This window comes from Drosophila subobscura, chromosome E (genome assembly GCF_008121235.1).
Source record: "Drosophila subobscura isolate 14011-0131.10 chromosome E, UCBerk_Dsub_1.0, whole genome shotgun sequence".
NCBI classification, from domain to species: Eukaryota; Metazoa; Arthropoda; class Insecta; order Diptera; family Drosophilidae; genus Drosophila; species Drosophila subobscura.
In genome coordinates, this window is record NC_048531.1 from 7,158,295 (window position 1) to 7,184,041 (window position 25,747).

Below are 25,747 nucleotides of genomic sequence, written 5' to 3' on the forward strand. Positions count from 1 at the left end.
GAGCCAGGGACTATGGACTAGGGCCAAAGACAAACATATCAGAGACAGAGAGTGAAAGAGAGAGAGAGAGAGAGAGAGAGAGAGAAGATGCGCCTTGGCTGTGGCTCAAGGATAAGGCAAGAAATAATAAATTATATTTTCCGTGATTTGTGTGTCGCTTCCTTGTTGCTGATTTTCCTTCAACACTCTTCTCATTGTTCTTCCTCTCTCTCTCTCTCTCTCTCTCTCTCTGTCTCTCTTGCTATGGTCTTGGGATGTAATTTTCGAAAATTTAGTTTACTTTACTCAAAAGAAAAACCGCAACGAGAATGGTTGCTGCCCCTCCCCCCCTTAGGGCTGAACTTGGGACTTGAATTTCGATTCGGAATGAAATGTTTTTTCTGTTCTGTCCCATTCTATGTGTCAAATGCAAAGAGAAAACTCTCTTCCACTGGAAATAAAATATGTTGCGCAGAGAGAGAGAGCGCGAGAGTGCGCATCCGAAGAGAGCCAGAGTGCGCGTTCGAAGAGAGCCGCTGTCTCTCTTAGCGGGCTGGCCAGGGTTGACAGCTGCATTTGGGACAGCGATGACGACGAAACTTAATTTCAATTAAATGCTGATAAATGTTGTCTAAGGTGGTTATTATCGGGCGCCCAAGTTCAACCACCCCATGAGCAGCACATCATCATCATCATCATCGCCGCCGTCGTCATATTTATTTCCACATGACTTGACACTATTGAATCCTTATTAGTTGCGCTTTTAAGAACGTTTAAACTGAATGCACATCACAAATATCCTTTGGGGAGGGGGTTAAGGGGATCAGGGTTCATGGCAAAGCAAACAACATGCGAGTAAACACTTTAGGAAGCCACCGTGCCCCCTCACCCGAACCGCACGCGCCAAATCTAATTTCGAATCCAAGTTTTTAGCCCAGTCACTGGGGTTTATCGGTGGGCACGGGTAGGGGGTGCGGGCATTGCTGCAAGTCATTGCGAAAGTGTGCGAAAAGTAAATAAAAATTGCATTCACACTCTCCTCTCTGTACTCCACTCTCCCTCTCTCTCTCTCTCTCCTCCTTTTCCCTTCTGCAGATCTCAGCAGCGAGATTAACCGAGAGCAAAACAAAACAACACACACAAGAAAAAAACGGTAAATGGAAACAATTGTCAAGCAGATGCAGGGCCAGAGGAAGAGCTGTGCGAAGCAGAATAGCAACAACAACCCCCGGGGAGAGGAGTTGAATTGAACCCGAAATGCGAACCCCATTCGCCTTCTCGTTTTGTCTCACTGCAACCGCAACAAGAACCCAAGCAACAGCAGCAGCAGCAGCAACAACTACAGCACCGTTATGACAATCTGTGACTGCAATGGCAATGACACTCGGCTTACCCTCCCCTCCCTGCACTCCACACCACTCCACTCCAGCATTGTGTGGCTCATTTTTCATACATACTCGTACAATATATTTTTGCAAACTATTTTTGGTAACGCACTCACCGAAAGATTGAGAGAGAGAGAGAGAGAGAGAGCGGGGTTGTTGGTTGTTGTTTCCCCTCCTCCTATGCTGCCCATCCACTCGGGCAGGCGACAGGCACTCGAAACCGTTAATTGGTTTTATTTTTAATGATGTTTAGGCGAGACACAAGCTGAGAGTCCCAGGGTCCAGAGTGACACCAGAACTAAGGGCCATAAGCATCCGTAGCAAATCTCTTTGTTCCCTCGACCCACGCCCTTCGCTCGGGACGGGACGGGACGGAACGGAACGGGACGGGCCGTGGTATTATTTATGTAAATTCTGGGCGGCTGCACTGACGTGATTTATGTTGCCTTTCTTTTCATCGGATTGCACCCCCCAACCCCACATGCTCTCTTCTGGTTGCGAGTCTGCTGTAAAAACAATTAAACAGCTAATTGACTTATGCATTTTGAGGATAACAGACAGTGAAAGAGAAAGACAGAGAGAGAGAGAGAGAAAGGCGGGCCAATTGATTCCAGTCGAGTGTCTCCTCTAAGAGATGCATGCGCTCAAAAGTGTTCCCTAATGAACTTCCGGCAGCGGGTAACTATTTTCAAGTGGCATTTATTTTGGAGGTACATATGTATGTACATACAGATGTATGTACATATGTGCATATGTATATACAAATGAATTTATTAAATTCTCTAATGGAGAAAAGGAAAGGAGTATTTCGAGATGAATAGTTTGAAGTGAGAACTCCCCCCACTTTAATTCGTCTTTACCTGCACTCGTGGTGGGCACAACAGGTGTGCCCTTGTGCCCTTGTTGCAGGGCGCCTCTGTGTCACACCAAGACCAAAACCAGAAACATCCCAAAAAACCAGTCAAGCCCTCAGCTCGTCAGTATGTCAATCTGTCGGTCGGTGTTAGTACCGAAAAGACCCCATAGTCGCCAGGCGGCGGGAGCATAATTTATAAGGAATTGCAGTTAAATGTCCTCTAGAGGATCTCGGGAGCCGGCAAAATGCCGACAAACAAACCAAAGCCGGCATCAGAACGAAAGAGTGGCGAGAACGCTGAGAGCATTACCATTAAGAGCGGGAGGCAGCGTAAGAGAGTCGCTCGCGCTCTTACTGGAAGCAGCAGCTGAGAGCCGATGGTGAGGCCTGCCGCCCTTCCATTCCGAGTGGCATGTTAACAATTCGGGTGGATTTTACCTAGCATTCGTTGAATTTGTTGAGCCTCATTGCATGTGGGCCATACCTTTTCCGGGCTCAGCAACGACACTTTTGGCCAGCAGAAACACTTGAAGCCGGGAGGATTTGGAGGAACGGCCTTGCCGACCGAATGCATCTCACAGTACAAAAGTTTTTCGTAACCATCGGACGTGCGTCGCGGATCAACGTGACACCCAGAGCCCCGGGCCCTATAGCGTGCGTAACATTTTCGTAGCCAAAACCTAAGGGCACATCGCAGTTCCTCGATTCTGGCATAAACCGAAAGAGAAACTTGAGGAAAATCCACACACACGGAAAGTGCAAATGAAAGGCACAGCTGAAACAGCTTAAAACTGAAGTTCGGTGGAGCAAAAGCTGCTGCTTGCTGGTGGGCTTGGTGGCCATAATAAATGCGAACCACAGTAAAACAAACAATTATTAATTGCACCGCCAGTCAGAGTACACGGCGCAGGGTAGTGGTGTGAGTGCGCGGACGTGTGTGTGTACGTGTGTGTGTGTTTGTGTGTTAATTCAATAAATATCATAATTAATTGCATTTCGAGCATATTTCAAGAGTAGATTGGAAAAACGTGAAAAGGAGTAGCCCCAGTTTTGAAGCGGTTTCGAATCGGGCGTTGACTGCTGTTGCTGTTGGTTGTGCGCGCAATTTCCGGTTTCCGTTTCCGCCAAAACCAACATCCGTGGGGGCACCCCCACCAATTTGCCCAAAACGGAGGCCCAAAAGTGTTAATTATTCAGGCAACTAATTTCGCGTGTGCAAAGCACCAAGAAAACTCCACAGAAAGTGAAAGAAAACTTCTTTAAAGTGATAATTTTCAAGCAAAGGAAAGTGTTGGCAGCATCCACAGCACAGGACGACAAAACAGACAACAGAACAGGTTCGTGAATATATCTGAATGGGTTATGCAGCTTTAAGAGTTGTATCCTTTGGCCTGTCCGCTAGTTGCTTGAATTATTATGCTCCCAGGCAACTTTGGCGTTTAATTTTATGCCCCATGCCGTAAGCATAATCGTATTTCGTGGCAGATTGTTGGCACAGAGGCAGAAACCAAAAAAACTATAACGAAACGAAACGAAATGGAATGACAATAGAAACGGCACCAGCTCTCTCTCCCTCTCCCTCTCCCTCTCTCTCTCTCTTTCTTTGTATGTTTCTGTGTGTGTATGACAAGCAATAAAATGGCTAGAAAGCGCCAAGTTTTTGCGCGCCAAAAGGCGTGCAGGAAGAGGTGTCGCGGGGCCAACAATGTTTATGTGGCACATAAAACTAGTGCGCGGCCATGTTCGCGTTGTTGGCTAAGAACTGGGTGCTGGGTGCCACATCCAGAACAGATCCAGAATGCAGGGTCGACAGCTTGATGCTCTCTCAGGAGGTGTTAAGGCTTTGATTTCAGGAAGGGATATGCAGATATTTTTGCTCAGTTAATCTGTTCTTTTGTTTGTTGAGATTTGATTACTGCAGATACTCCAGCAATCTAGATAAAGATTTATACAATTTTCGCTTAGTTAAATTAATCCAAAATCAAAGTTATTTTGTTTTATAATGATTTTAGCTTGTTCCCTTGCCGTTTGCTCTTTTCTGCGCCACTGGCTTTTGCCGGCCACGCCTCGCCGCCCTTTGCTGTGCTAAACAATAATCATAATAATCGCAATCACAGAGCAAGAGAGAGCACAGAGGGGATGGGCAGCAGAGCAAACAATGAGGGACCCGACCCTCCTCGTAGCTGGCCTTTTTGCGTTGCCTGTTTTTAGGCGCCGCTTTTCACGTGTTTGTTCGCACCTAGTCAGGCGTAGACACACACATGCACACGAAGCACATACATACATACAAGCCGAAACACATACAGACACACAGTGAAACAGAGGGGTTATGGGCGTGGGTCCTTTGTTGTCGCTCTGTCGCACTAAATTGCGCACAATTGAAAGCATACTTGCCGGCGCCCGAGCATTTAGTGTGCAGCTTTCGCTCGACCTCTTACTCCGCCGTCTCCCCTTTGCCTTTGCCCTCGCCATCATCCAAATTCCAGAATGCCCTGCACTCGCTCTCGCAGTCCTGCCCTCGCCTCAGCCTTATTTATCACACTTCTATTGTGCTCTCCACTCGAGCTTTCTGTAGCAAGAATATTTGTTTGTTGTTTGTTGTTGTTGTGTTTTTTTTTTGGCCGTTTGTCCGCTTAGCGGCGTACGGCAGAAGGTTCTTTTTTCTCTTCCCTCGGTATGTGCTTTTTTCTCTTCTTATTTTTAAATATGGCAGCTGGCATTAAATATTTATTCGGCTCTTCTCGGGTTCAGTCACAAGACCTGCCGCTGGGCTGCAAGGTCTGCAGCCTTTGGGAGAAATATTTTGGGTTTTATATTTAGAAAATTTGCGGTGAAGGATGCCAGTGTGTGTCCTTAAGCTGAATTAATGCCAAAACACAGACACACACACTGGAAATCCAATTAAAGGAAAGTCTTGCACATCCACTTGGCCGGCCACTAATTGACCTCAATATTATCAATCAATAATCTTTGAGAGCTGCATTCCGGCAGGGGGTGGCAGTAATTTCATTAGAATGCGTCTTTCGCCTTTCACCGCAAAAGGCTTTCTCTTTCTAATTGGATTAATGGAAACTGGGATTAGGTTCCAGTCAAAGGCAAAGACAAAGACAAAGACGTGGGTGGCGACCAACCCAAGCGGCTGGCATCAGTCGGAGTGTTTGTGTATTTATTTGACTGACTGTTAACGTGTCTTCTCTTGGAGCTGCTGCTTTTGCTGGGGCTGGCGGCAACCGCAAAAAGTCCCAAAGTCGAGTGTTCCGTCGAGTATTTATTATGCCCGTCGCTTAGCTGCCATTTGACGGGAAATATGGCCCCCAGGAAGAAAAGGAAAAATAAAAAACAACATTTTTCCATGCTGCACGGGAAAACTCCTCCGACTGGCCGTGGCACACAACAAAACGCACAGCCATTTTTCAACCCCTGCCCCTGCCCCTGCCCCTGCGCTCTGCTCATTTTTCTACAGCTTTTCTTTTCGTTTTTTTTTATTTTCTCAAATTAATTTCAATGAATTGTCGCCATTTTGTTGTTGTCCAAATTTGGTTCCGTTTGTTGATAAGAGCTTCATCATAATTGCGTCTTAGAAACTTGTTCGGCTCTGGGGGGAGTGACGCTTTTAATTGTGGGCGTGTCACGACTTAATGAGATCTCTCGCATGCCCAGTCGAAAGACAATTTGGAGTGTCCTTATGTAGCTGTGGCAGCTGTGGGTGGCTGCCATTCCAGTGTGGGGTATGCAGGGAGGTCACATGTCAGCCCCAATAAATCAACGAAAATTCACAAAAAAGTTACCTTGCCAAATCCATCCAAGTGGCAAGGTTGCGCTTGCTACCCCACCACTCTCACTCTCACATAGGACACATGACAGTGACTTATTGAGGCGTTTATTTATGTGCGTGTGTGTGTGTGTGTGTGTGTCATAGATATCATAAAACCAGAACTTAAGCAGCTTTGCAAATCAGTGTGTGTGTGTGAATGAGAAAGGATGTGTTCAGAGATGCCTGGCATAAAGTTTAAAATGTATGAAAATAAAATATAACTTGGATATGTGAATGTACACAATGTATAGTTATGCCAACAACAAATTTTACATTAGTGGCGAGTCTGTGTAAGAAGCCTTTACACTTATTTGTATATAACTTGAGACAGGATCTGGCAATGCATTAATATAAAAATGAGCCATCTAGCAGATTTGTGTGCCTTCGGTTTTCTTTAATTGTTCGTACCATTTTGTTTCTATAATTAACGCAAATGAGCAGTTCAAATCCTGCATATTTCCACGTGCATTTACCATCGATATTCAACAGTTTTCAAATGTACTTTTTCCTTATTTCAAATACAACTATTCCCATCGCACATATTCATTTCGAATACATATTTTTGGAAACGGGTAAACTAAGTCTATGGTTGGCATATTTTGGCAATTTCGTTGTTGTTCAAGGCGAACTTTAACCTCTTCGGTCCCCTGCAGCTGGGTATCCTTCTGCTCTTCACTGGTCACCGCCTCTGTCACTCTTTTAGCCATGGCCTTAATGCTTTTAGCTTAAAATTGTTGCCAGTTTCGGTGCCAAAAAATGCAAATTTAAAATGCTTTGGCATGTCAAAAATCCACAAGAACACACACACACACACACAGGGTGCAGGGTGCAGGGTGCATGCTGCAGACGGCAGAGGTTAGGGCAGGGTGTGTGTGCCGAGGAGGGTGTGGAAAATCGATAAACGAGACATGTGTGTGTGTGAGCTTTTAGTATCATTTTGCAATGCAACTGCCATCCACGATATTTTGGCAAGATTCTGGCACACACAGAGCTCAAAAAGGGGGGAATAAAGCGACACAAATGCTGCGGAGGGAAGGAAACGCGAGAGGGAAAACAGGAGAAAGAGAGAGATAGAGAGAGAGAGCGCGAACGAGAGACTTAAAGCGATAAAAGGGAGCTAGCAACAAATAGCTTAATAGGAAATATCATAAAAGCGTCGCTATACACTCCGCTCCCCGCTCCCCGCTTCCCCAGCTCCACTGTGCCCCTTGGAGTAATCTTCCTCCAAGTTTTTTTCTTCTTTTGGAAGCGAAAAGGAAAATCTTTGCACGTATCACACTCGAAAAATCAGTAAACGCATCGGCATCCTCCCTCCTTCGGCAGTGCCATTGTTGTTGCTGTTGCTGTCTCGTTCTTCTTTTTTTTTGTTTTGCTTTTTCTTCTTGTAAGGGTTGAGGCATGGCCTGACTGGGGTAGCTGGTGTCTGGTGGGATGGGGCGATGCTTACGCTTATCGGATGGCTCCGCTACGGCACCCGCTTTAGCTCCATCGTCTCTGAATATTTGGCATTAGTCAAATGCAAATTTTTATAGCTGCCTGCCTGTCTCCCTGTCTGTTTACTCGAAAGCGCCCGATAAGCCCGCGCGCATCAGCATTCCATATACCAAAATGGAGCTTCCATTGGAAGTTATTCGAGTGGGAAATGGATAGAATTTGGGCAGAAGAGCTGCACACATTTAAAGGGATTTCACCATTATTATCCAAATGTATTGGTAAACTAATGACAGATGTTGTATACCCACAAAGTGAGGCAGGGCACTGCTCCCTCTCGCTGCTAAGAGTCCCCAGGGAGCAGCATAATTTTTTAAAGCAACAAACTTTAATACAGAACGAGGAGACAGGAGGCTGGGCATCATCAGCATTAGCGCCTAACGGAAGCCGCAGCAAATGAACACACACACACAGCTATAAATACAGTGTACACACACACACACACACACACATGCACGGCATATCTTCTCTCTTGTGCTGCTGCTGCTGTTGCTCCCGAAAGTAGGCAATAAGCATCGTGTTTATGTGTGTGATACAAACATTTTAGCGTATTTTTATTACACACACACACAGCCAGAAAGAGAGAGAGAGAGAGTTTGTGAGAGCCGACAGAGCCTCGTTTCAGAATTTATGAAAATTTGGCGATGTCTGATGTTGGGGGGAGCAGGCAGCAGGCAGCAGGAAGCAGGATGTTGTCGGCTGATGGGGGAAGAAAAAACATTAGCACCCAATAGAGTTTAATGCGTGCGTGTCAGACCTTCGCTCTCACTGCCTCTCTGCCTCTCTCTTTCGCTCTGTAACCCCATACGGATGTATATTTCCTGTCTGCATTTTGGCCCCCATCTGTGTGCCACTTGCCACATCCACAGTTCCAACCTCTCTTGCCACCACAGTCACTGCCACAGCCACAGCCACTGCCACTGCCACAGCCAGTGCTGCCTCTGGGTCCTGCCAATGCCAATTTGCGGCTTAACATCTTTGAATTATTGAGGCGCGCCGAGGTCGCAGCCTCCAGATCTCTCCTACGGCCCGCCCGCCCGCTCGTCCCTCACATCCGGGGACAGACTCTGTCGGCTGTGTGGCTCTTGGCCAAATTAAAATTTTATCAAAATGAAATTTGCGGTTTTTGTGTGTTTAGTTTCACATTTTTGGAAGTGATTTTTTGTTGGGTGCGTTTTGGGTTTCCTGGAATTGAGCGGAAGCTTCCGTGGATGTGGCATTAAGGGTCGTCCTCATCGACAGATTTATCCTTAAAGAGGTCAGAGGGGCTGAGCATACTTTAGCAGGTAACTCAACAAGACACCTGCCTTGCCAAAAGAACTATTCGTATTCCCATTTGGATGTGAATAAAAGATTCCCTGGCATATTTTCATATAATCTGAGACTTTTATTGTCTCTCCATCTGCCGGCTTTGCTTTCTTCCCTGCCTGCCGCCCGCTTATGTCTTTCTTCCTCACCCTGCTTGGCATTTGTGTTGTTTACATTACACTTGAACTAAGCCGCTGAAAATTATGCAATAAACTTTTACGTTTACGTGTCTCCACAGCCACTTGTGTGCTTCCCGCGCGCTCTCTCTCTCTCTCTCTCTTGGTCCGTCTTGCCGCTCTGCTTTTGCAATTATTTATTATGCGAGCACTCTGGCAGAGAGGGTATTATGATTAGCAGAAGCTGCTTGCAAGCCAATCACAGAGACTGCTCTCGAGTGCAGGCATTTATACTCAGTGCACGATCTCCTTGCAATTTTTGTTTGTTTCTCTAATCTCTCGATCTTCGTTACTTCATTGCATTGCTCTCTCCCTCTCTCTCTCTCTCTCTATCTTTATCTGTTTCTCTTTCGGTCCCTGCCAAGTGTATTCATATATTCGGCATTTGTTTTCTTTGCTGTTATTTTTCTCCGGCTTTTACTTTTGTTTTCTCTACGAACTTTCCAGTGAGTTTTGCCAGCGATTTTTGATGTTCGCGCAATGTACATTGCCCTAGAGAGGGGTGAGGGGTGGTGTGGTGGTGGGGCAGTGTTGCAAATCTTATTTGATGATGCCACGGCAAATACTTTAATTTATGCAGTAATCCTATTACAAAAACAACAACAGCAACAACAGCAATGGGAGGCTCTGACGGAGGGACCTGAAATGAAAGAAAGACGAGAACAGCGACAAGTAAGGGGCACGGGGGGAGGACGCCGCCTGGGGGAATGGCATCCATAAAACCAGGAGAAACAACAATGCATTTATTTTTTAGCATTTTCTTCGTGGCTCGTTGAGCATTTCTCTCTCTCCTTCGCTCCCTATCGTCTCTCTGCTGTCTTTCTCGTTTATTTCTTCGTTTTATTTTGTTTTCATTGCGTGGGCCCGCGGAATCGCTTGGAAAAATCAAGTGAACCTATCCCCCGAAAACCTCCTTTTCTTCTCTGTGTCCTCTGTGTGACTCATTTGCATTTTCCTTTCGTTTTCCCAGTGCTTTTGCTGCTTCTCCTCCATCTTTGCCGTCGTCTTTGGCATTGTTGGTATATTATTGGTCTTAGCAGCAATTCAATTTATTTTAATTTCTCCTTTTAACACAAAAAATTACCAATTCAATTTTATGACTTTATTCCTTTGCCGCCGCTCTGCTCCCTCGTGGCCCGTGCCACGTGGCGCAGTTCACAGTGGCAGCTGCCGCTTGGCGAGGCGCCTCTCCCCGAGAGGGGAGATAGATCTGCACTTTCCTCACACAAAATCGAAATGCTGTGAAACTGGGGGAAGCGGCCAAAAGAAAACAAGAAGCGCCAACTGGGGACACTTTACCCCACCACGCCCCGCCCCCTGCTGGATTGCCCATATCTTTCAGCTTGTATTTTTTGTGCTCTATTCTGGTACATATTTTAAACTATATATAGTTTATATATGTGTACGCAAACAGCTTAACCCAACATTGGAAGCATTGTCGTCGTCTTTCGGAATATGCAAATCCGTTTATAAATACATTTTCCCCGAGACTTTTTTTGCCAGCGCCTCCTCTCGCATCGATGGCACAATAAATGGGTCTTCAAATGCTAATTTATAGTGAATATTTTCACCCAATTATTACAATATTTATGGTCTTGCTATTCATCAAGATTCGGAAGACTTTTACACAATGAAAAACATTTGTCTTTATTAACTTTATGCACAACTGTACTTTTATGGAAGACTCGGAATAGCGTAATAAATTTTGGGGCAAATCTTCAATGGTATTCAAACCAATTTCCGTTCCCTTTTTGTTTTGTTGTTGCTCCAGGCCAGCCAGCCAGCCAGCCAGCCAGCGAAGTCAATTTCATTGGCTTAACGTTAGTTTTGGTTATCTTTTCGTATCGGCATTCGTGTGCCATAAAAAGCAGTTCAGTTTCTACAGATTTTGTGTCACATAAAAATCGCATTCGATGAAAACTGAAGCTGTGGCAGTCATCCGCCCCTATCTGTATCTGTGTGTCTTCTGTGCTCAGCCATTTAACGTTGAGATACAATTTACATTTGCAGCCGAGGAAGGAAGCGGCAGCAGGTGGACAGGGTGCAAGGCGGTGAAGCCTCTCCAGTACATTTAAGGACCAAAATGAAATTGGTTTTCGCTTTTCTCTATGTGGATTTTGGGGAGAACAATATTTGAGCTGCAGCTTTAACTTGATTGTCGACAAAGATTATTTACATAAAAATTGCATAATTCTTAGCATTTGTTAAGGAATCTTGCGCCACTAATAGGTATCCTCTGGCCGAAATGCCCATTAAATTTCTTCCAATTTGTTGTTTTCCACTGTTTGTCACTGACTTTCTGTTGTTTTCTAGAGACTCGGGTACGAGATGTTTTGACTGGCCAGTCGACCGCCCATGGGCATATTCAATCTTCTTATTATACATTCTTCTCTTCTCTGTCTCCCTCTCTGTTTCTTGTTTCTGTTTCTTGTTTCCTTTTGGCAGGGTTTCTCGCTGTTTTCGTTCTGCTTTGGGTGTATCCCATTGGTTAGGGGGGCAATGGCAATGGCAATGGCATTGGAATGTGGGGGAAATACTCCAGGCGAGCTTTCAATTTTATGACTTCTGGGTTCATTTTTACTGCGCTCTGCGCGGGGCTCTCGTGTTACTCTGATAAACGCTGCCAGTTGTCCCCTGTTTTATTCCCTACCCTGCCCTGCGTTATTTTTTGTTGTTCTTTGTTGCGTCTTCAATGAAATGTTTACGGCCGGAGTGTACTTTTATGCGTCCTTCCCCCACCAACTGCCCACTCGCATTCATGGCTGGGAACTGCCCCTTTTGCTCTTGCTAATACTTGATATTGTGGGGATGATATCCAGGGATGTGGAACGCTTTTGCAGCCCCTTTTTGTATGATAGATTTTACCATGCGAATATCTTTGTCGAATTTCTAATATAATCCGCTCTCGAAATCTTTATTACATGTACATTTTTCAGTTTGCCATTTTTTTGTTATGTGATTATAGTGTTGTCCACTTTCAGGCTTAATTCAGTTTGTGCCACACACACAGATACATAAATGTGTATGTACATTTAATCTATTGCATCTGTGTGTTGTCTTGAGAGCTTTTCTCATTCGCCAAGAGTGCCACTGGGCTGTGGTCGCTCGCACTGATGTTTGTTTTCTGATTTTACTACCATTTGTTTCAGAAATCCGCCCGTTCCTTTCTACGGTCTGGTCTCCATTTAGTAAATGAAAATCCCAAAATTAGAAATCCTCGATTTTCTCAAGCAACTATTTTTTTTACACTACGGGGGGTTTATTTCTCATTTGTTTTTGTTTTATTTTTGCCTTGCAGACAATTAGTAGAGAAGCGTCCACGCGCAGGGAGTTAAACTTTAGTACAATGGGCTTAATAGCTAAAACTGTTTAAATGAATACAAGGTACCTTGTGTTTATTTTCGATTATAATCCGCTTCAAAGTCTCATACTATTTGCCTAAAGATCAGAAAAAAGCATTCAGTTCGATCGAGCAGTTCGTTGCAGCTCCGATCACACGAACCGTTCGAACAGACTTCGAGATCATACATGCTCGAGTGCCAACTTCCTTTGGGCTTTAAGGTGTTAGAAATTCTTCTATTTTATTGGTTTTGAACTTCGTTCAACCTTGGTCGAGTTCGATGAACAAATTGGAATGTGGACACCCACCATAACCAAAAACAAATACATACATACATATGTACATATGTGCTATATGCACACCATTGCAGCTCCCTGCTATATGTAAATATAAATTCATATTTTTGAGGGGTAAATATTCATTCATTTTTTATTTAATTCCATAGAAACACACTGTAAAATGAGTTTGCATATATGCATGTACAGACAGTCTCTTAATTTCATCACAGTAGCCATCCGGAATACCACATCTTCAGTTGTTTTCCTGAATTTCCAAATAAATACATTGCTTTAATATGTGCTCTTAATTAAATTCGAGCTCTCTCAAGCAGAAAGTCGAGCTGTGCAAAAAAGAGTAGCAAACAAATAAGAGTGTTTTGCCAGAGAGAGGCAAGGAGTGGGTGAGAGAGACAGAGAGAGTGGGAAAGGAGTGGAATCTCTATGGTGGTAAGCCCACTTAATCCAATTTAAGAATGCAACCACTTGAGAGCATATATGCATAAAGCACTCCATGGTATTTGTGTATCTATTGCATGCTATGGATGATGCACTGCTGCTGCTGCTCCTGCTGCTGGAAATTTATTTGTGCTCCCAAAAGTATGCTCCGATTTCTCGCTTTACAATTATTTTCGTTGTTGCCGGTTTGCCTATTTATATACCCCACAAAAAATGCATGAAAAACACACAAAAAATTACTCTTTTAAAATATTAGCAGCCACTGAAAATTGGGCTATATATTTGCCAGAGAATGTGCAAGTGTGTGTGTTCTTCTGTGTTTTTATGTGTGTGGGGCGGGCTGGCATTTCCCTATCATAAATTAGAGGCAATTTCTTTATTTGGATTTTTTCCTCTACTACTTTCGGTGTCCCTGCGACCCAGATAATGGTACGCACAACACGACAATGAGGAAAATGGTATACATATTTTGCTTGTTCCATTGTCCGCCAGTGCCCCTGTCCCTGTCCCACTGCTACCTCCCTTGCAAATCTTATCAGCAAGGGATGTTAGGCACACACACCAACACCCACACCGCCCGATCCCTGCTGAAATTTATATATTGGGTCATTAGGTTTGTAATAATTTGTTTGGGCCACATGTAAAATGCTCTTGTTCTTGCTGCTGCTGCTGTTTGCTTATTGGCATCATTATTATGGGGCGCTTAATGGCCCAATTGGGGGGCAAAAGGAATGGGTCAGAACATAAGCAGTCGTAGGAGCATGTGTGACTATTTGTGCGGGCCAATGTTTTGTGCCCAAGTGGCCTATTTGAGTGAAATTCCATTTTAATTAAGTTTCCAGACCCACAACCCTACCCCCACCACACCCTGGAGAGCATACGGCATGCATTTTTAATGCTCCTCTTTGGCTCAATTAGCAATTTGGCCTGAAACTATTCAGGCAGCACAACTTTCGGCCCAGAAATGCATTTTTGATAAGTTCGCAGGCAACTAAACAATTTTCTAATTAAATCATTCGGCAGGCGCCTAAAAGTATGCCCAACTATTTTCCATTTTCTATTTTCTACCAAACATTCAATAGTTTTCCGCAATGCCCCATGCCTTCCGAGAGCCGAACACTTAATTATCTTTTGTTGCTGGGTGGAAATTGAATTTTCAACTTTGACTTTAGTTTTCGTTGGTGTTTCGTTGCTGGTTAATTCTCATGCTAATGCCCCCGAAAAGTGGGCCCACAGCCCACAACAATCCGCTCTCTGTCTCTTGCTCTATCTCTGTTGCTCCACCGATTCCTTCCGGATTACCATTCGGTACGGTTTCGGTGCTGCTCTGCTCTGCTCTCATTTTCTGTTGAGCTCAGCACAAAATTTGTGCCAAGCGGAAATGTCTTCAGTTTCAGTGCGTAATTTTCTACCCAAAAACACATTCACAGATACAATCCACTATTTGTGTGTGTATGTATGTGTGTGGGGGCAGAGTGTCTCCCGTCTTTTTGCTATTTATGTACATTCACATGTCCATGAGCGCATGACCTCCATATAAAATAAATTACTTTAGTTATCTAAATGCTGTATATGCGAGCGGGTGTGTGTGTGTGTGTGTGTGTGTATCTCTCTCTCCTCTTTCCACTCTATTCTGTTCTCAGTCTTTCCCCAATTCTCTGTTTTGTGTCCGTCCCAACCCCCCTCTGATTTCTGTCATCCTTTTCGCTCTTTATTCGTGGGTTCGTATATTTTTCTCCTTTTGGAACACAATCGCTGGGTATACACTTTCATAAAAGTCTTTCCAACACTTTGTTTTATTTTACATTAGTTTCCAGCGCTTACCAACACATTGCTTTTATGCTGCGGTGCCATGCAACACTGTCTTTGATGAAAGAAAGTCTTCCCTGTGTGCAACTCTTTTCCCACCATTAAATGCCAGCACCAGCCTCTTCCATTCCCTTTTATCATTGCTTCCTCTCCAATACGCTCTTTGATTGTCCAACACTAGTTTTCATCCTTGACTATTCTTTGGCGGGAAAAAAGAGCATCCACTCAGCTGCCAGTGCTCTCGTTTCGATTTCCCTCTTGGCATATCTGTGCTCTCCTTTCAACCCTGGGCCTTGCGTCCTGCGTTTGGGTTCGGTTCTTGGCGTCTTTTTTTTGGGTGTTTTTTCGTTTTTGCTTTTAGCCACACAAATGATAACAATAAATTACACTCTCGAGATTTGGACGAGCTTAAGCATGAAGTGCAGCCCCAGTCGATGTCGATGCGCCTGGTCCACAAATAATGAAGGCAGAATGAGGACCAGCTTGGGTCGAGGCGGACGGCAGCAACTTCGGGTTTCCTTAGATGCCACATCAAGTGGCAAACGCACTTGGGGGAATATTTTTTCTCCTTTCTGCTTTCGGCAAGGTCTCTCGTTCGTTCTTTTTTTTTTTGTTCAGGGCCAAGAATAAATGTTCTAATTTAGCGACTCAATTTGTGTAGTAAATTTATCAAAGGGCGTCGTCCAGCAGCAGCAGCAGCAGCAGCGCCCATTCACTGGATGTCCAGGCCACACCCATCACTTAACTGTACATATGGCAGATATGTATGGATCTGTGCCTGTATGCTGCTGGCTACCTGTTTGTTTAGCTGCTAACGTGTGTCTTGTGTGTGTGTGGGCCTTGGTGGTATATTAATTTTTGGTCTGTTGCGGTCATCAGGTGATAAATCCACTGAGAGGTGATAACAAGATACATTTGGCAGCGATTTGTTTGGCTTTTTATTGCATACATTTAGGCCAGTGGCCAGTGGGCAGTGGGCGTGGCTACTTAACTGCCACTGGAGTAGCAGCAGTAAGCCATAAAGCCCATGTTCTGCCTCTTATTAGGGGGCGAGACGAATGGCAATCAAAATATCGCCATAAAACTAAACTTGCATGCCCCGCCGCTCCCGGCTTTTGGACAATGGCCGCTCACAGCGCTCTTAACCCAGTTAAGCCGCCGGGGCTCAACTCGGCTAACGAAAAGTTTTAAGAAACATTTCGCCTTTGCGCCATAAAGCAGGCTTTAAAAAATACTTGCCACAACCGCAGCTGAAAGTTTCACATGAAACTTATGGACCCACCTCTGACGGGCATTAAATGCCCATATACTCGGGGCAGAGGGGGAAAAGCTCCTCGAAAGTATGCGCTCAACAAGTGCACTTTGGCGCCTGCTTAGCGCCTATTCGACTCGACTACTGGGGCTTTAAATAATTTGATGGCACGCAAAAACCGCAGCCGGGCGGCCTCAATAAAAGTTCCGGAAGGAGTGCTTCATTATGTTTGGATGGCCTTTGATTCTGAAGCTGCTTTAATATCAGAATGGGTAGAAATACTCCTCGTGTGTGCGTACGTACGTGTGGCATCGTTCACTTCCAAATTCTCACATTATGGAGTATACCCGAAAGTGCCATAATTTGTTATCCTCTCTGGCGCTGGTGCAGCGGATCGTAAAGCCCGGACCAGGACCCGGACTTGGGCTAATAAACTTTCCCATGGAGCCTGGCTATCTGGGTCAGTCAGCAGCGGCTCCTCCGAAATGCCTGAGCTGCGTTGGCAGCCGCTTTGGCGCCCCGTTTCCTGGTTTCCTGCGTCCATTGTTCGCGCATATCAATGCATCTCCCCCGACTATGTGGGGGTGGTCGGGGGGAGCATTCGTAAACGCATTCTTTCGATGCTTTCTGGTGCATTGTTTTGGTGGGGCGGGGTGAGCAGGGAGTGCGGGGTGTGTGGGGTTTTCCTTCACGATTTTTCTCTCGCTTTGGATAAAATATTATTTTTATTTGCTTCGCTGGGCACATTTGCAGCATCAGCGGTCGTCGAAAGAGGAAACTGCTGACTTCAACTTGATGCATGCACTTTTCATTGCAATTTCCCCCCACCCACACACACACACACTCGAGCATTCATGGACATGCAATTTTCTTTCTTTTTGTGTTTTTTTTTTGGCAACGTTGGCAAAACATTTCCTCTCCTCTCTGCGACGCTGGCACTGAAATCAATATGCTTTCGACGCCAGCCAGCGCTCTCTTTTCGCCAGTTAGTAAACTGCCACAGTTGCAGTTGCTGCCACACACACACAAGCAGCCCCTCCCCGCTCCACCCTCTACGCCCTACTTGCTGCTGAAGCGAATTTTCTTGTCATATTTTCAATTTGTGTCGAAAAATGGAAAAAGCGAACGCAGAGCAAAGCGATTGTAGGTGTCAGGAGGATGCTGCCTGCCTGCCTGTGTGTGCTTTATGGCCCGGGTTGACAATTGCAATAAAAATGTTGCCAGGGATTATAACAAGCATATAATGTCGTGTCACCGCCCCCCACCTCTGTACCCCCACCCATGCCATGGGCCAGGGTCAACCAGCGATGGGAGTGGGGGTGATGTGTGTCATCGGGCAGCATCGGATTTCAACGTGCAATGTTTCGCTTTTCTTTGATTTCGTTTCTGTTTCTGTTTTGTTGTTATTTTTTTGTTCGCTTTTTCCTTTTGCCATGTCATGTGCGAAATGTCAATTGTGCTTAAGGGCCAAGGTAGTATTTGATTTCAGTTTCAGTTGAAGGGATGCGAGCTGGTGGGTGCTGGTTTGGCTCCCTGCTCACACGGCGAGGCATTCTTAGGCGCCGATGCATGGGATTTCCTCTGTGCCAACATTTGTTTGCTTATTTTAAAATGCATTCATGGTATGTGTAAATACAATAGAGATGTCCATGGTAGCAACATTCGTACATATGTACATATTTGAGTATGATATTTAGGGCGTCTTTATTTTCTTTGTGTTATTTAGGAACCCACTCTTCAACTTAATATTTGTGCGAGAAAACTGCATGGCTTAGGTTCGAGCCTGTTCGATACTTATCTTACGTATGTTCGGCCGTGTTGGGCTTAAGCAAGGCGATCTGGATCATGCATGCTCGAGAGGCAACATTCAATGTTCGATTCGTTTCCGTTTGCCAGTTGGTTCGATGTGTTTGAAGTAGAGATGGGCATAAAGCGAAATTAAGTATCTCTCTCTCACTCGTTCTTTAAGCCAACAATTTATTTAATGTTTGTTTAGAATTTTCTTCACGGGAATTCGTTTCAAAAGGAATTCGTTTTGTGCGTCAAAGATCATGTGCGCGTTGGCATTTCGGTGCAAAAACCACTCGACGAGGCAGATAATAAAGAGCTTCATTCATGGCTAAATGAACTTTCCTCCTCTTTGCTGTTTTTGTTGTTTGCTGTTTGTGTGGCAGCAAAATGAGGAAAAATTCCAAGCCAAATGAATTCCCCGCTTGTGGCACAGCGGAAAAAAAACGAGACGTGGGTGAGTGAAGAAGAAAAAAAAACATTTAACAAGCCAGGCACAAAATTAGAAACGTGCGTGTTGCACACGCCCATCCACCATCCGGCAAAAGTGGGAGCAGAGTGGTGGTGGGGGGGGGGGAGACTGACAACTGGAGTGGCATGTTTTAGTCAAGCCAATACAATTGCAAGGGGGGTCTGGTGGGGAACAACCCTTTCGGCGTGTAATACGCACGTAGTGACCAACAACTCTGCCGCCTGCTGGCTGTCCCACCCGCGGCACCAGTGCCACTGACCACTTGCACCCCACTTTCACCACAAGGCCCAAACCAACGGACACCATTCGAAAGGCCTAAAGCATACACACGCACAAACAGACACACACACAATACGTGGTCAACTAAATTGACGCCAGAGTGTGCGAGAGAGAGAAAGAATAGCGATGGGTATATGTATACCTGGGAACGCACCACAGAATTCAATTACAAGTACAATTCTGGTGTTTTTTGGGTGAAAGAAATCCTCCAATCCATCTGCCGCTTATGCCTTTCTTGTGTTCATTTGTGCCCCACTCACTCTCAGGCATTAAGTATATAGAGCGCTTGAGGATGCAACTTCAAGTTGAAGCTGAAACTCAATAGAAGCCTCTCTGCCCTGCCCCATGCTGGTAATGGGATTACTGTCTTCAGCCCTCACTCCAACAGCAACACTGAACAGATCTAGTTATTATTAATATTCTACGGGTATATGTACATACATATATGTATACATGGTTGTGTGAGTGTCTCTCTCCTCTCTACTACTTAGTCGAGAGCTTACAGTCCAGTCGGTTGCTCTGGCTGGAAAGGGTTTAGACCGAAAGGAGCTCTTATGGAATCAGTGCATACGCTTCGATTGCTCTCGTCTGTATTATCCCGTTAGACAGTCCAACCCCAGAAAATTGCACGTCTTTAGTCCGCTTGCCCCTTGGCCTTCGAGTTGCGGGGCGAACAAAAAGAAAACAATAAATATTTTCCTCCTTTGCTGTAGTTTTGATCTTTTCCTTTGTTGCTGCAAGGAAAGTGCTTGTGCGGAATTGGGACTCGTCTTGTGTGACGTTGAGCAATTTTAATGATTTTTTATTGGACAATTCTGTATCCACTAAGCCCCGGGCGTGTCATCTAAATGATTGTAGTGCAAATATTTTAATTTAATTTTCAACTAAAATCGGTGCATGTGCGACCATTCCGTTGTCCATTCGCAAATGCGAAATATTTTAATTGGAAAAACTACAATTTACTATCTAAATAAATAAGCCAGCCACACATCGCTCTAGCAAAAAGTGTGCCCACAGCTCCATGGAAGTACTAGAACAATGAAGACCAATTAATGCTAGCATTATTTGGGGTTTTTGCAATTTTATTGTCGGCTCAATCTCTCAATTGGTGCCGCACACAAAAACTCCGGCAATCAAATGCGAATTATATGGCCCAAAATGGCAGGGAATGTGCGGGGTATTTGCGGAGTAGTGCGCGATTTCAAAGCCACACAATTGAGAAAGAAAAACCCCTCGCATCCAGTGCAATTTAAATAGGAAACCAATTAAAATTAAGCACAACAAAAAAGAGGAGAGCTAAAGGCTGTCCAATTGCCAAAGCCGAAGCTTTAGATACACTTGGACATGCACTAGCATGTGCATCATTTTGAGGATTCTCAGGGATTGCATGAGGCAAGAGTACTGTGGACTCAGACTCGCGCTCTCTAACATTTACGCTTTCTTTTATTGGGTTGTAAATCGCAGAATATTCTGCTGGTTGAAGTCGTAAATACCCTCCGAATGCGCATGAGAAACGTGCAAACACAAATGTGAAATGAGAAAGAGGGGGGCTGGCGATCACTGACCGAATGATTGTGGAGGTGGTCAGACGGGGGGCGGGGGATTGAATGTGTTGGACGGTGGGCGGTGGGCAGCCCTAGCAATGCAGTCAATTGAATTTGCGTGTCGCCGGACTCGCATTCATTTGGCTGTTTTCGAGGAGGGCTTTTGTTTGATTGTGTTTGCTTTCGGTGAGTGGCGGGCGAGTGACAGAGGAAGAGCGAGAGGCGACCGAAAAGTATACAATGGATTTCCTCTGGACTCTTGCTGCTTGCTCTAGTCATTAGCTATGCAAACGTGTTGATTAAACAACCGTCCGTCCAGTCCACAACTCGGGAATCCTGCAATTCAGGGAGAGGAATACATCTAGCCGAGATTCACAGACTGGAGCACCAGATGGCATCCATCTTCGGGCAGAGGCAGTGCGATATGTTGGGCCCAAACACAGTCACAAAACAGAACCAGTAGTCAACATGCATTCCACACTAGATTATAATTTCAAATTGGCAAATGTGCGAGTGTGTGTGTGTGTGTGTGTACGAGAATGTGTGCCAACAAAACCATAAAACAGAAATGCAAAAGGCTTAAAAACAAAAGGAAAGCGAACGGGCAAAAGGACCTGAAATCGTTGTCGAGCCCTTGCTAATGGAACATACACATTTGTGTCGTTGAAAAGGGTCCTCTTTCTCTCTCTCTCACTCTCGTTCTCTCTTTCTCTGTGTGTATGTGTATGTGGCCAAAACAATAACAAGCCATGAAGCAAAAAAAAAACCACCCGACTATGCGTCGGATTCCGCATGAATAAGCCCCAGAACAGGGCAAAAAAAAAAAAATTGAAGAATAGAGGGAAAAATTCGTAGCATTCATAAAAATGTCACAAACAAAAAAAAACACACACACAGAAGCAAAACGAAGCTAAAATAAAAAGAACTTTATGTGTCATTCATTCAAAACCATGTGAAAAGCATCAGCCACAGAGCCACACACACAGAAAGGGGATACCCAAGCTGGTCCAGAGTCCAGGCAGGTCCCAAAGTAGCCAACGGAAAAGTGGAATTGAAAAGCGGCGAGTTCAGCGACACACAAAACAACAAAAAAATACAACAATTTGGAATGTGAATGTGTGAAAATATATGAATAAAGTATGTCCCACTCCAACTCTTCCCACTCTTCCCCCTCCTGCCCGGCCATATGCGGTTATTGTTATTCTATTCTGACAATAGAATTTTTAATAAATTAAAAGTGTGCGTCCGTCGCTTTGGCGACTGACGTATTTATGTATGTTTTCGAGTGCAATAATAAATTGATATTCCACTATTTTTTATACGCTTTTGAATGCGAGTTTTTTGTTTCCATTTGCGGTCGGTTTGAAGAGTTTTTTGGCGACCATAAATAATATGGTAAAATATGTATATACGTATGCCGACTGTTTCTGGCGTTGGCCCAGAAATGGAATAAATGAAATAAGAGAATTAGTGGCTCTGTGTCAGCGGCAGGACCGGGGAAAGAGGCAGTAATGGGCGGCGGGAGGGTGGCTCTGCCTGATGGATGCCCGGGGTGGTCATCAAGTGGGTCAAAGCTCGAAATAGTTTCTGCGGTCGCATAATGTCAGCAAATGATTCGAAATGTGTGTGTGTGTGTGTGTGGTGTGTGTGGGTTTGTTTGCGTTGAAGAAGTGGAAAGGCATTTGCCGGTGCTTACCGTATTTATACCGAATACTGCTAGCCTCTGGCTATACACACACAATCCGCAATATGTGGATACATCAGAGGTCCTTTTGCCCATCAATAACTCATAAATCCAAAATATCCAAAAAGAGCCAGATAGCTCGGCGCTAATGCATTTCAATTAAAACGCTCGTCAATGGCGACACATCAGATGGCTTAATGCAACACATTATGACACGCACTGTATCGCTATCTCTCTCTCTGTCTCTCGTTCTGCCCACATACTTATATAAATCACTTTTAATGCCTGCTGGAAAAGGGGAGAAATCAAAAATCTGCCAAATGCCAAATGAAAATCCATCTGCCATTTGGCCATGACATACATGCAGACATAAATACATACATACAGTACATGTGCAGTATAATTGGGTGCTGAAGTCAAAAACAAATACAGATTTTCTTATACAAACATCAAAGAGAAAACAAATATCGCAAAAAAGGAAACCCTGATGATTCAGAGCCGAAGCTTCAGATACCCTGGCAGATTAAAAAGTTTCTATCCAACGCAAACGCGATCAGCGATCAGTCAAGAAACCCCAAACCAAGTTTGGTTCGAGCCGATTGGCAAGCTACCAGAGACGAACATGTTTGATCCTGAACCTGCTTGAGCACTCGCTCGCTTGTTCGATCATCCTTGCATGAAGTTCGCTGTTGGAAATGAAAACTTCCCGCAATCACAGAGTATACGCTTTCCTCCTCGTCGCATGCGCAATCAGCGATGGCATTTATTTAATATTAAAATCGGCGCGATGTCAACAAAAACTATGGCATCAAAAAATACGTGTGTATGCCAAAGGCCGAGCTGGTTTTTGTGCATGTATTTCGCTCTGACTGTGTTTATTTTTTGTTTTTTGCCTTTCGTATGCGTGCCGCTGTTGGTTCTGTGCACCATTCGAATGCATTCCAACGTCGAGTTTACGCCATTTTCGACACGTGATTTTCACACCGCCGCTCGTTTCCACACAACGAGATCCACACGAAAACGAACATGAACGGGGGTGGGGTGGTGGGGTAGAGTGGCAAATGGAAAATGGCAAATGTTTTTGCATACATTGAGGAGCTTAATTAATCATTTAAGCCTTGCTCCATTCGGGACACGATACAGTCTCTGCCCACCCCGCATGGAAAAAGATGTGCAAAGAGCATTGAGAGTGCTGCTGTTGTGTGTTGTTTGCTTTGGACTGAACTCTCTGTGTCTGCTAATCAAATGTTAATTACTCGAGTAGTTTTAATGCTGTTACTAATGCTGCATCAACCTTAATTCATCTCTTTGCAGGTAAGCCATTAATGGATAGTGGATCTGCTGGATCTGCAAAGTAAACAAAAGAACGGGAACTCATCCAAACTACAGACTGTCGAGTATTCGGAATATTTAAATGATATCTTAATGGGAAATCTATGGGCTGTCATTTTGTGTGCCTATCAGGGCACATCTAACGATTGCCGGCAACACCTTTCTTTGGTATTGTCACATAATTAACATGGCACGCACTCGCACTTGACCCACACACACACACACCACGCCGCACCTGTGCGGCACTGCGACTGTGACTGTGGCACGCAATGTTGCTTGTACAGGTTGTAGTTCTACTCCCCACCCCGCAGCCCGCAGCCATTCGGCAGAGAAGGAAAACGACAAAACATTTATGGCGCTAAATTGTAAATTATACTACAACCAGCACTGAACACGCGTCCAGGTTAAATGCCAAGGGGAACTTGGCCAACAGCAGCGGAAACGGAAGTCGCCTGTCACACGGCTGGCCAGGAGGCGGGAGGTTAGGAGGGTGAATACCATACCCAACTGCCTGTTGCCTGTTGGCTGTTGGCTGTTGCCTGCTGCCTGCTGCGTGTGGCATTTAAATATGTCATAATTTCATTTATGTGCCACAAAGGGAGGAGGAGACGCAGACGCAGACGGAGACACATGTGTGGGAGCGAAAGTTTTGTGTGTGTTTTTGGGTTATTTTTATGGCATGCACGAAATGTTGTTGAAACACCTGTCGCCATTTGCTGCCACTGATGAGACGTCATATTTCATGGGGACAACAAAAAATGGCATCTTGCCTGTGACTTTTCCGCACTAACAGTCTGTGGCTGCCGCCGCTTGTGTTTGCCCTTTAATGAGTGCCTTTCCTTGACTTGTTTTGGCTTGGCTGCAAATTATTTAATTAAGTGCCACCTACCACGGTAATTGTTTAATTGAAGCCAAGCACCTTCACCTCTCTCTGACACACATGAGGCCGCGTTGCCGCGTTTCCTTCCTGCCTGCCTGCCTGCCTGCCTGCCCCACTGCCACATGCTAATATTTTGTTGGGGAAAACTTTCAGCAAACTGTGTTATAATTGACAGCTTGCAACCACTGACGACGTCGTCAGCGTGTTAGAGCCGCGCAGAACCGATCCATCACGCCCTCGCACCGCACCGCACCGCCCCCCCGTTTGTTAAACCAGCTGGCAGCTGTGTGGCTTGTCTTGTCTTGGGCTGCGGCAAGCGCTAATTGCCGCCATTTTGGCCATCCGCGAAGCATGCAACAGCGCGAAATGCGTGAGAGCGAGCGGCTTCAATATCCAGCTGGGAAATTGCCCCATTTTTGTGCATCATTTCATTAGCGCAGTCATTCATTTAATAATAGAGTCGAGTCCGTGGGTGCCCGCTCGAAATTATGTAAAATGCAATTTTATCTAATTAAAATGGACGCCCGCAATGGAGGACTAAGCCTTTAATGAGCTTATATTTATAATTTTTCGCTTGCTCTCTCCCACTCTCTCGCTTGTTACTCTCTTCTCGCTTTGCATGTGTGTGTGTGGATTGCCCAGCGCATAATTCATTGCATAGTGTTGGGCGCGCTTCGCTTTTAATTAACCTCGATGGCGGGTTAAACGCTTCGACATGGCCACAAAGCCCAGCACAAAGCAACACACACCCAAAATAAATGCAGATACATGGCCTTAGCTCTCGTTTAGCCTGTGTGTGTGTGTGTGTGTGGCCTGCCACAGAGAGGGCCATCAAGGGGCGAAAGCAGACATGAAACTCTTTTTTGTTCTGCCATTTTCATTGGGCCAGATATCCACTTAGGTCTATTAAAAAGCGTATCACTCGCTGATGGGAAAATAGGCTAAAAATGAAAAAAGGAGCCACAGGAGGACTCAAAGAGAGCGACATCCATGGGCTGGAGTGTCTTCATATGTTCAGAAGCAACTTTCAATGCATCTTCTGGTCTCGATACTTGCCGCTTGTCAGCCAACACTTAACGTGCCTCAAACTGTCATTCGTGTTGCGCGTGTTGCAAGCGTCTCTTGTTTCAAGTGTGCTTCCTGCCATTCGATCGGCCATAAGCCATAAGCGTGAATCTAGAATATCCGCTGTGAAGGATAATAATGATTTTTTAAATGTTTGCCGTAGCGCTTCATGTGGCATGCATGCAGCCGTGCCACCTCTCGTGTGGCATGACATGACATGCCTCGCCGCTGCCTTTGATTTTTCCCTCAGTGACTTTTTCGCTTTCAGATTTTTCACCTTTCACCTGCTCCCAGCACTACACACGCTCTCCCTTGTCTTTGTGTGTGTGTGTGTGTGTGAGTATCTGTGTGTTTTGTTTGGCACGCAAACTTCTGCCGCCTGCTGAATCCGCAGGGTCGTGTTGCATGTGGCTTCCGCTCTGTTCCGTCAGTTGCTGTTGCTGGCGTTGCCTACTTTCTGGCGGGCCAACAGACAGTTCTTGTGTGTGATTGTGTGTGTGTTTGTGTGTGTGTGTGTTGGCTGCCTCTCAACTCGTACAATATTTATGATGACAATCGT

The 25,747-nt window shown here is 45.1% G+C and overlaps 1 protein-coding gene across 3 annotated transcripts in view; it reads left to right on the plus strand.

Moving 5' to 3' along the window:
- The window catches only part of LOC117892477, a 135,274-nt gene that overhangs the window by 27,033 nt on the left and 82,494 nt on the right, over nt 1-25,747 (plus strand). Inside the window, exon 1 of one of the 3 annotated variants that reach the window (XM_034798729.1) lies at nt 3,303-3,557. The exons of 1 other annotated variant lie outside the window; for it this stretch is intronic. The gene's annotated coding sequence lies outside the window, so the exon portion shown is untranslated. Of the gene's footprint in view, nt 1-3,302; nt 3,558-25,747 lie in introns of those variants that run through there. One more of the 3 variants, XM_034798731.1, reaches the window with a different exon arrangement.